Raw genomic sequence first — 10,417 nt, forward strand, 5'->3', positions numbered from 1 at the left:
TCAGTGAGTGGATATAAGTGTGTTCTTTGTGATTGAGTTACCTCACTCAAGATGATATTTTCTAGTTCCATCCATTTGCCTAAGAAGTTCATGAATTCATTGTTTTTAATTGCTGAGTAGTATCCCATTGTGGAAATGTACATTTTCTGTATCCATTCCTCTGTTGAGGGACATTTGAGTTCTTTCCATCTTCTGGCTGTTATCAATAGGGTTGCTATGAACATAGTGGAGCATGTGTCCTTATCACATGTTGGAGCATCCTCTGGGTATATGCCCAGGAGTGATATAGCTGGGTCCTCAGGTAATACTATGTCCAATTTTCTGAGAAACCACCAGACTGATTTCCAGAGTGGCTGTACCAGTTTGTAGACCCACCAACAATGGAGGAGGAGTGTTCCTCTTTCTCTACATCCTCACCTGCATCTACTGTCACCTGAGTTTTTGATCTTAGCCATTCTGACTGGTGTGAGGTAGAATCTCAGGGTCATTATGATTTGCATTCCCCTGATGACTAAGGATGCTGAACATTTCTTTAGGTGCTTCTTGGCCATTCCATATTCCCCCAGTTGAGAATTCTCTGTTTAACTCAGTACCCCATTTTAAATAGGGCTATTTGGTTCTCTGGAGTCTAACTTCTTGAGTTCTTTGTATGTATTGGACATTAGCCCTCTGTCAGATGAAGGGTTGGTGAACATCTTTTCCCAATCTGTGGGTTACTGTTTTGTCCTATTGACAGTGTCCTTTGACTTACAGAAGCTTTTCAATTTTCTGAGGACCCATTTGTCGATTCTTGATCTTAGAGCATAAGCCATTGGTGTTCTGTTCAGGCACTTTTCCACTATGACCAAGTATTCAAGGCTGGCTCTTCCCCACTTTCTTTTCTATTAGTTTCAGTGTATCTAGTTTTATGTGGAGGTCCTTGATCCACTTGGACTTGACTTTTGTACAGGGAGATAAGAATGGGTCGATTTGCATTTTTCTACATGCTGACTGCCAGTTGAACCAGGACCATTTGTTGAAAAGGTTGTTTTTCCACTGGATGGTTTTAGCTCCTTTGTCAAAGATCAACTGACCATAGGTGTGTGGGTTCATTTCTGGGTCTTCAATTCTTTTCCACTGATCTACCTGTCTGTCACTGTACCAATACCATGCTGTTTTGTTTTGTTTTTTTTTTTTTTTTTTTTTTTAACACAATTGCTCTGTGATACAGCTTGAGGTCAGGGATGCTGATTCCCTGAGAAGTTCTTTTATTATTGAGAATAGTTTTAGCTATCCTGGATTTTATGTTATACCAAACAAATTTGCGAATTGCTTCTTCTAGCTCTACGAAAAAATTAAGTTGGAATTTTGATGGGGATTACATTGATTCTGTGTATTGTTTTCAGCAAGTTGGCCATTTTTACTGTATTAATTCTGCCAGTCCATGAGCATGGGAAATCTTTCCATCTTCTGAGGTCTTGCTCAATTTCTTTCTTCAGAGACTTGAAGTTCTTGTCATACAGATCTTTCACTTGTTTGGTGAGAATCACACCAAGATACTTTATATTGTTTTTGGTGATTGTGAAGGGTGTCGTTTCAGTAATTTCTTCCTCAGCTTGTTTATCCTTTGAGTATAAGAAGGCTACTGATTTGTTTGAGTTAATTTTATATCCTGCCACTTTGATGAAGTTGTTCATCAGCTTTAGGAGTTCTCTGGTAGAGCTTTTGGGGTCACTTAAGTATACTATCATATCATCTGCAAATAGTGATAATTTGATTTCTTCCTTTCTAATTTGTACCCCTTTGACCTTCTTATGTTGTCTAATTGTTCTAGCTAGAACTACAAGTACTATATTGAATAGCTATGGAGAGGGCAGTTTGCTTATGCTGTGCCTTCATTTTCATTGAATTCTTAAAAGTCTTTAACTTCTTTATTTCCTCCCTGACAAGTTATCACTGAATAGAGAGTTGTTCACCTCCCATGTGTATGTGGGCTTTCTGTTGTTTTTGTTGCAATTTAAGACAAGTCTCAGTATAGAATGCATGGGATTCTCAATAGAATACATGGGATTTCTTCAGTGTTCTTGTGTCTGTTGAAGTTTGTTTTGTGTCTGACTATATGGTCAATTTTTGAGAAGTTACCATGAGATGCTGAGAAGGTATATTCTTTTTTGTGTGTGTGAAATGTTCTGTAAATATCTGTTAAAACCATTTGGTTCATAACTTCTTTTTTTCTTTTTTTCTTATATATTTTTATTTTCTATATTCTTTGTTTACATTCCAAATCATTTCCCCTTTCCCAGTTTCCCCCTCCCCATATGCCCCATAAACCTTCTTCTCTCCACCCATTCTCCAATCACTTCCCTCCTTTTTCTCTGTCCTGGTACTCTCCTCCAATGCTAGATCAAGCCTTTCCAGGATCAGGACCCTCTCCTTACTTCTTCATGGGAGTCATTTGTTATGCTAATAGTGCCTTGGGTAATTCTGGTCTAATTAATATCCACTTATTAGAGATTGCATTCCTTGTGTATTCTTTTGTGATTGGGTTACCTCACTTAGGATGATATTTTCCAGATCAAACCATTTGCCTAAAAATTTTGTGAATTAATTGTTTCTAATTGCTGAGTAGTATTCCATAGTATAAATATACCACATTTTCTGTATCCATTCCTCCTTTGAGGGACATCTGGGTTCTTTCCAGCTTCTGGCTATTATAAATAAGGCTGCTATGAACATAATGGAGCATGTGTCTTTATTGCATGCCGGGGAATCCTTTGGGTATATGCCCAGGAGAGGTATAGCAGGGTCCTCCGGAAGTGTCATGTCCAGTTTTCTGAGGAACCGCCAGACTGATTTCCAAAGTGGTTGCACCATCTTACAGCCCCACCAGCAGTGGAGGAGTGTTTCTCTTTCTCCACAGCCTCGCAAACACCTGCTGTCTCCTGAGTTTTTGACCTTAGCCATTCTGACTGGTGTAAGGTGAAATCTCAGGGTTGTTTTGATTTGAATTTCCCTAATGACTAATGATGTTGAGCACTTCTTAAGGTGCCTCTTGGCCATCCGAAGTTCTTCAGGTGAAAATTCTTTGTTTAGATCTGTACCCCATTTTTAATAGGGTTATTTGGTTCCCTGGGGTCTAACTACTTGAGTTCTTTGTATATATTGGATATCAGCCCTCTATCAGATGTAGGGTTGGTGAAAATCTTTTCCCAATTAGTTGGTTGCCGTTTTGTCCTTTTGACAGTGTCCTTTGCTTAAAAAGAAACTTTGTAAATTTATGAGGTCCCATTTTGTCAATTCTTGATCTTAGAGCATAAGCTATTGGTGTTCTGTTCAGTAACTTTTCCCCTGTGCCCATGTCCTCAAGGGTTTTACCCAGTTTCTTTTCTATTAGTTTCAGTGTGTCTCATTTATATGTGGAGGTCCTTGGTCCACTTGGAGTGAAGTTTAGTACAAGGAGATAATAATGGATCAGTTCGTATTCTTCTGCATGCTGACCTCCAATTGAACCAGCACCATTTGTTGAAAAGGCTATCTTTTTTCCACTGGATGTGTTTTTGGCTCCTTTGTCAAAAATCAAGTGACCATAGGTGTGTGGATTCATTCCTGGGTCTTCAGTTCTATTCCATTGGTCCACTTGTCTGTCACTGTGCCAATACCATGCAGTTTTTAACACTATTGCTCTGTAGTATTGCTTGAGGTCTGGGATACTGATTCCGCCAGAAGTTCTTTTACTGTTGAGAATAGTTTTAGCTATCCTGGGTTTTTTGTTATTCCAGATGAATTTGAGAATTGCTTTTTCTAACTCTGTGAAGAATTGAGTTGGGATTTTGATGGGGATTGCGTTGAATCTGTAGATTGCTTTTGGCAAGATGGCCATTTTAACTATATTAATCCTACCAATCCATGAGCATGGAAGATTTTTCCATTTTCTGAGGTCTTCTTCGATTTCCTCCTTCAGAGACCTGAAGATCTTGTATAGATCTTTCACTTGTTTGGTTAGAGTCACACCAAGATACTTTATATTGTTTGTGTTTATTGTGAAGGGTGTCATTTCCCTAACTTCTTTCTCAGCCTGCTTATCCTTTGAGTATAGGAAGGCAACTGATTTGCTTGAGTTAATTTTATAACCAGCCACTTTGCTGAAGTTGTTTATCAGCTGTAGAAGTTCTCTGGTGGAGGTTTTCAGGTCACTTAAGTAGACTATCATGTCATCGGCAAATAGTGATAATTTGACTTCCTCCTTTCCAATTTGTATCCCTTTGACCTCCTTATGTTGTCTAATTGCTCTAGCTGGAACTTCAAGTACTATATTGAAAAGATATATATAGAGAGGTCAGCCTTGTCTAGTCCCTGATTTTAGTGGGATTGCTTCAAGTTTCTCTCCATTTCGTTTGATGTTGGCTACCGGTTTGCTGTATATTGCTTTAACTATGTTTAGGTATGGGCCTTGAATTCCTGTTCTTTTCAAGACTTTTAGCATGAAAGGATGCTGAATTTTGTCAAATGCCTTTTCAGCATCTAATGAAATGATCATATGGTTTTTTTCTTTGAGTTTGTATAACTTCTTTTAGTTTCACTGTGTCTCTGTTAGGATTCTGTCTAAGCTCCACCTCACAATTACCTGGCAACAGCCAAGAATGCCCCTCCCCACAGTTACCTGGCAACAGCCAGGTGGGCCTGGCCCACTATAAAAGGGGCTGCTTGCCCCTTCTCTCTCTCTCTCTCTCTCTCTCTCTCTCTCTCTCTCTCTCTCTCTCTCTCTCTCTCTCTCTCTCTCTCTCCTGAGTCCTGCTTGCTTCTCTCTTGCCCTCTTTGGCTCTTCCCTTCCCCCTTCCTCCTCCCCTCCCCCCTCTCACCCTGTGGTCTCTACTTTCTCCCTCTCTCTGCCTTTCTCTGTCTCTACTACCACCCTAACTCCCATCCCAAGCCCTGAATAAACTCTATTCTATACTATACTATACTATACTATACTATACTATACTATACTATACTATACTACACTACACTACACTACACTACACTACACTATTGTGTGGCTGATCTCTCAGGGGGAAGGAGGCGCCTCAGTGGGCATGGGCCCACTGAGTTTTTTATAACTTTTCATTGAAAGTATATATTTTTAGATATTAGAATGCTACTCCAGCTTGTTTCTTGGGACCATTTGCTTGGAAATTTTTTCCATCCTTTTACTTTGAGGTAATGTCTGTCTTTGTCTCTGAGATGTGTTTCCTGTATGCAGCAAAATGCTGAATCCTGGTTATGTATGCAGTCTGTTAGCCTATGTCTTTTTATTGGGGGATTGAGTCCATTGATGTTGAGAGATATTAGGGGCCGATGATTGTTGGTTCCTGTTATTTTTGTTGTTACATGTGGAATAATGTTTGTGTGGTTATCTTCTTTTGGGTTTGTGGAAAGATATTGTATAATTTGGGTTTTGTCATGGAATACCTTGGTTTTTCCATCTATGGTAATTGTGAGTTTTGCTGGGTATAGTAGTCTGGGCTGACATTTTTTTCTCTCAGGGTCTGTATGAGATCTGCCCAGAATCTTCTAGGTTTCATAGTTTCTGGTGAGAAGTCTGGTGTAAATCTGATAGGTCTGCCTTTATGTGTTACTTGACCTTTTCTCCCTTACTGCTTTCAATATGCTTTCTTTGTTCTGTGTATTTGGTGTTTTAATTATTATGTGATGAGAGGAATTTCTGTTCTGGTCCTATCTTTTTGGTGTCCTGTACATTTCTTTTATGGGCACCTCTTTCTTTAGGTTAGGGAAGTTTTCTTCTATAATTTTGTTGAAGTTATTTGCTGGCCCTTTGAGTTGGGAATCTTCACTCTCTTCTATACCTATTATTCTCAGGTTGGTTTTTTTCATTATGTCCTGGATTTCCTGAATAAGTTGAGATAGGAGTTTTTTTGCTTTTTGTATTTTCCTTGACTGTTGTATTGATGTCTTCTACTGTATCTTCTACCTCTGAGGTTCCCTCTTCTATCTCTTATATTCTATAAGTGATGCTTGCATCTATGACTCCTGTTCTCTTTCCTAGGTTTTCCATCTCCAGAGCTGTTTCAGTCTGAGTTTTCTTTAATGATTCTATTTCCATTTTTAGATCCTGGATGGTTTTGTTCAATTCCTTTGCCTCTTTAATTGTGTTCTCTTGTATTTCTTTAAGGGATTTATATGTTTCCTCTTTAAAAGCTTCTACTTGTTCTCTTTTGTTCTCCTTTATTTCTTTAAGGGAGTTATTTATGTCCTTCTTAAAGTCCTCTATCATCTTCATGAAATGAGTTTAAATATGAATCTTGCTTTTCTGGTGTGTTGGGGTGTCCTAGGCTTGCTGTGGTGGGAGAACTGGGTTCTGATGTTGCCAAGTCAAATTGGTTTCTGTTGCTTATGTTCTTATGCTTGCCTCTTGACATCTGGTTGTTTCTGGTGTTATTTGGCCTCCTGTCTCTAACTGGAGCCTGCCCCTCCTGTGAGCCTATGATGCTGTGATCCTGGAGAGTTGCCACTAGGGTGTGGGCTGTGTGGGATGTGGTCCAGTGCTCGGGCTCTGTTCCCAGCACGGGTGGGAACCAGAAGGCACAGATCTCTGGCTGGGCAGTGAATCTGAGTCCCCAGGTCACAGGAATCCCAGTACACTAGGTATTGGCCCAGGTTTTGGGGTCTCACTTGTGAAGTTGAGCTGGGACTGGGGTGTGAACTGTGTGGAATCAGGTCCAGTGCTGGGGCTCTGTTCCTGACACAGGTGGGAACCAGAAGGCCTTTCCCCATTTTCTTGATTTCCAAATGTTCTATTTGTCTGCCTGTCTCTGTCTATCTGCCTTCCAGTGCTGGTTACTAAACCCAGATCTTGTGTATGTTAAGCACACATCCCCTCCTTGAACTATCCAATCCAGTCCACGGATGCTTTACTTAATTCTTATGATTTTTGTATGCTAGTATATACTGAAACCTACCGAGAAAGACATTTGACTTTGGTATTGCCCATTTTAGCGAAATGTTCTGTAAGATTCTTTAGTTTTTCTTAAGATATATTTTATATACAATAGTATTTTGGTGAGCCCAACTTCTACAAAATTCAAATATAGCAAATTGAATAATTTTTCTTTATTTTTTATACTACATCAGATGCACAACACCCCAAGATTCAGGTAGAATTTGACTTATTTTCCCCCCTTTCAGATTGTCTATGTAAAGGCTGGCCTTTAACTCAAATGTAGATCAATATGGCATCAAAGAGATCCACCAACAGCACTTCCATAGTTCTGGGAGCCCAGCATGTGCCACCCCAGATTGGCCATGTTTCTGATCTTGGCACTAACAGGAACATTGAAGGCCCCTACCAGTGAATCAAGACCAGCAGATTCTCCTCAAGAACTCTAGCACACCAGGAGCAAATTAAATAATTTAAAGAGCAAATACTATACTTTAAGAATTCCAGGTGTTGTTAAACTTATTTGTAATAGGACCAAAGGTAAACTCAGTTTTTAGTGTTTTGAAACAGTCTCACTTAGTCTAAGATGACCTTGAACTTTCTATTTAGCAAGGGTGACCTTGAACTTATGACCTTCCTGCTTCCACCTCCCTTGTGCTTGTATGACAGATGTGCACCTCCATTTCCAGTTTCAGAGTTGCTGGGGATGGAACTCTGGACTTTGTGCATATCAAGCAAATACTCCACCACCTGAGCTAAATCCCTAGCATCTAGAGAGTAAACTCTTTTAGGATTTTTTTCAGGCAGACATTCTGTTGCCGTGGGCAAAAACAGTGACAAACTAGACATGAGTGGGTGTGGAGATGTGCCAGTGCAACATTTAATTTGTCAATCCTGGAATTTGAATTTTAGATCATTTCCACAGGTGAAAATATTATTCTTTTTCACTTCATCAGCTAAGCAAAATTAAAGAGTAGGCCAGAGTTGCCCCTTATGCCAAGGGAGCAATCTCTGTTTTGCCTAATTTATTATTTTATTACATCATCTGACAAGAATTGAATACAGTGCTTTATTTCCAAATTAGACTATCCATAAACCTTTCTAAAATGTTACCTAAAGCACTATTATTTTAATAGGTAATAAAGTTTTTCTGAAAATATTTCTCTCAAATAAGTTTTAGCATACTAAACTATGCCTTTTTTGTTTTTATTATATTCCCCAAACTCATTAAACTATATTCAGTCTGAAATTTCATAATCAAAATAACATTATATTAGAAGAGACAAGAATTGTAACTACTCTGATTTGGTCATTAGACATACACCACACACACACACACACACACACACACACACACGCACGCACGCACGCACGCACGCACACACACACATATGGAAAATTATATGTATAGTATTATGCACCAATTAAAAATGAAAGATAAGGTTTTGCATTTTGTTGTTGTTTTTGGAGGATATTTTTCCTTTGAGATAAGGTTTCTATGTTTAATAGCCCTGGCTATCCTTGGAACCTTCTTTGTAGACCAGGCTGGCCTCAAACTCACTGAGGTCCACCTGCCTCTGCCTCTCTGCCTCTGCCTCTGCCTCTGCCTCTGCCTCTCTGCCTCTCTGCCTCTCTGCCTCTGTCTCTGCCTCTCTGCCTCTGCCTCTGCCTCTGCCTCTCTGCCTCTCTGCCTCTGCCTCTCTGCCTCTCTGCCTCTGTCTCTGCCTCTCTGCCTCTGCCTCTGCCTCTCTGCGTCTCTGCGTCTCTGCGTCTCTGCGTCTCTGCGTCTCTGCCTCTCTGCCTCTCTGCCTCTCTGCCTCTCTGCCTCTGCCTCTGCCTCTCTGCCTCTCTGCCTCTCTGCCTCTCTGCCTCTCTGCCTCTCTGCCTCTGCCTCTCTGCGTCTCTGCCTCTCTGCCTCTCTGCCTCTCTGCCTCTCTGCCTCTCTGCCTCCGCGCCTGTGCCTCTCCATGCCTGTGCCTCTCCCTCTGCCTCTCCCTCTGTCTCTGCCCCTGCAGTGCTGGGATTAAAGGTACCACTATGCCCAGCAGAAAAAAATAAATAAAAATAGTTTTACATGAGATAGTTTGAATACTTTTGCTAATCACTTAATTTTTTCTGTTTTCCAAATGCTTTTCTAAAAATTATTTCCTCATTTTGCCAGATACATTTTTTTCCTTTTGCTTTTGAAACAATATATCTTGTACCCAGGCTGGACTGAAATTCACTATAGTGGAGGATGCCCTTGAACTTCTGCTTCTTCCACCTTTACCTTCTGGAGTGATAGATATTCACCATATTCGGTTTATGTAGTACATGGAGATCTAGTGCTTCATGCATGTTAGGCAAGCACTCTATCAACATCCATAGTCTTTCCTAGATAAGTTTCCAGGTAAGGAAAACCGTAACTCTAGGTTGCATGGATGTGCTCATTCATAACAATATTATTTTTCCTTTGACATTCTCATTAAAATATCCTTAAGTTGGGCACACAGATACACACCTTAAATCCTAATACTTGGGAGGTAGAAGCGGGAAGAACAGGAATTTCAAGGCCATCTTCTGCTACTAGGTAAGTTCAAAGCCAGCCTGAACCCTGTGAGACCCTGTTTGCCTAATGCTCCACTGAGGACAATGTCTGTGTCATGAAGGGAGAGAGAACTTGATGTGAAAGCTTGGCATCCCAGCTGAAGAAAAGCCATAAGGGAGACTAGGGTTAAAGGTGCAGGAGGAACCAGAAGGGGGGAACCCAAATGCCCATGTGATAGGAAATTGGACACTCCCCAGAAGAGAAGGAAAGACTGAGGATAGGATGGAGAAGGAATCCGTCTGTCTGGAAACCCTGGAACACGAAGGGCAGGGCTTTCTATCTGGCTTATGTTCTCAGTGTAGTGTGAGGAGGTGACATCTTGGAAGAAAAGGGCTTACCTGTGTTTGAAAACTTGAGCAGTTGCTCTGGACAGTGGAAAAAGAGGATATGGTCGCTGAGTTTGAGACTGTAGAGCTAAAGATTCTAATGTTATGGACCAGTACTTTTAACTAGTTCTATCCAACTATGCTGCCCTAGCTTTTGCCAAGCTGTGATGCCATTAAGTAGCAAATTAAGACTGTGCAGAGTATATTTTGTGCTCAGGATTTTCTCCTTCCATTTAATGTTATTTCCTTCAGAGTAACTATATAAGAGTGGAGTGCATGGGTGTTTAAAAGGTCTGAATTAAGGATAGAGCCAGTATAGATGCTAAGAGGAGCCCAGGAAGCCTTCCACCAACCTTACAACATCATGAAACCCTAAACCATTCTACTTGGGCTGTTTGTCAATAGAGCTTACACAATCAAGTTACCAACTCTAGGAACCCTTTCCTCATAGCCTTAGAATATCACTAAATTCTCTAAAGGTATCCTATGCTTTTTCCCTTTTTAAGATATTAATTGCCCCTAAATTTAAATCTCTAAAGTTGCTGTCCCAAGTTCAATCCCTCAAACACTTAGCAAATCCCAGTGGAT

General features: G+C 40.4%; 1 non-coding gene across 1 annotated transcript; it reads right to left on the reverse strand.

Moving 5' to 3' along the window:
- Positions 1-7,279: 7,279 nt before the first annotated feature.
- On the reverse strand, positions 7,280-7,414 carry LOC127675894 (small nucleolar RNA SNORA3/SNORA45 family). The gene has a single exon (XR_007975575.1). It is a non-coding gene; the product is annotated as a small nucleolar RNA SNORA3/SNORA45 family (small nucleolar RNA).
- Positions 7,415-10,417: the final 3,003 nt, after the last annotated feature.

Source organism: Apodemus sylvaticus, chromosome X, assembly GCF_947179515.1.
Source record: "Apodemus sylvaticus chromosome X, mApoSyl1.1, whole genome shotgun sequence".
NCBI lineage: Eukaryota > Metazoa > Chordata > Mammalia > Rodentia > Muridae > Apodemus > Apodemus sylvaticus.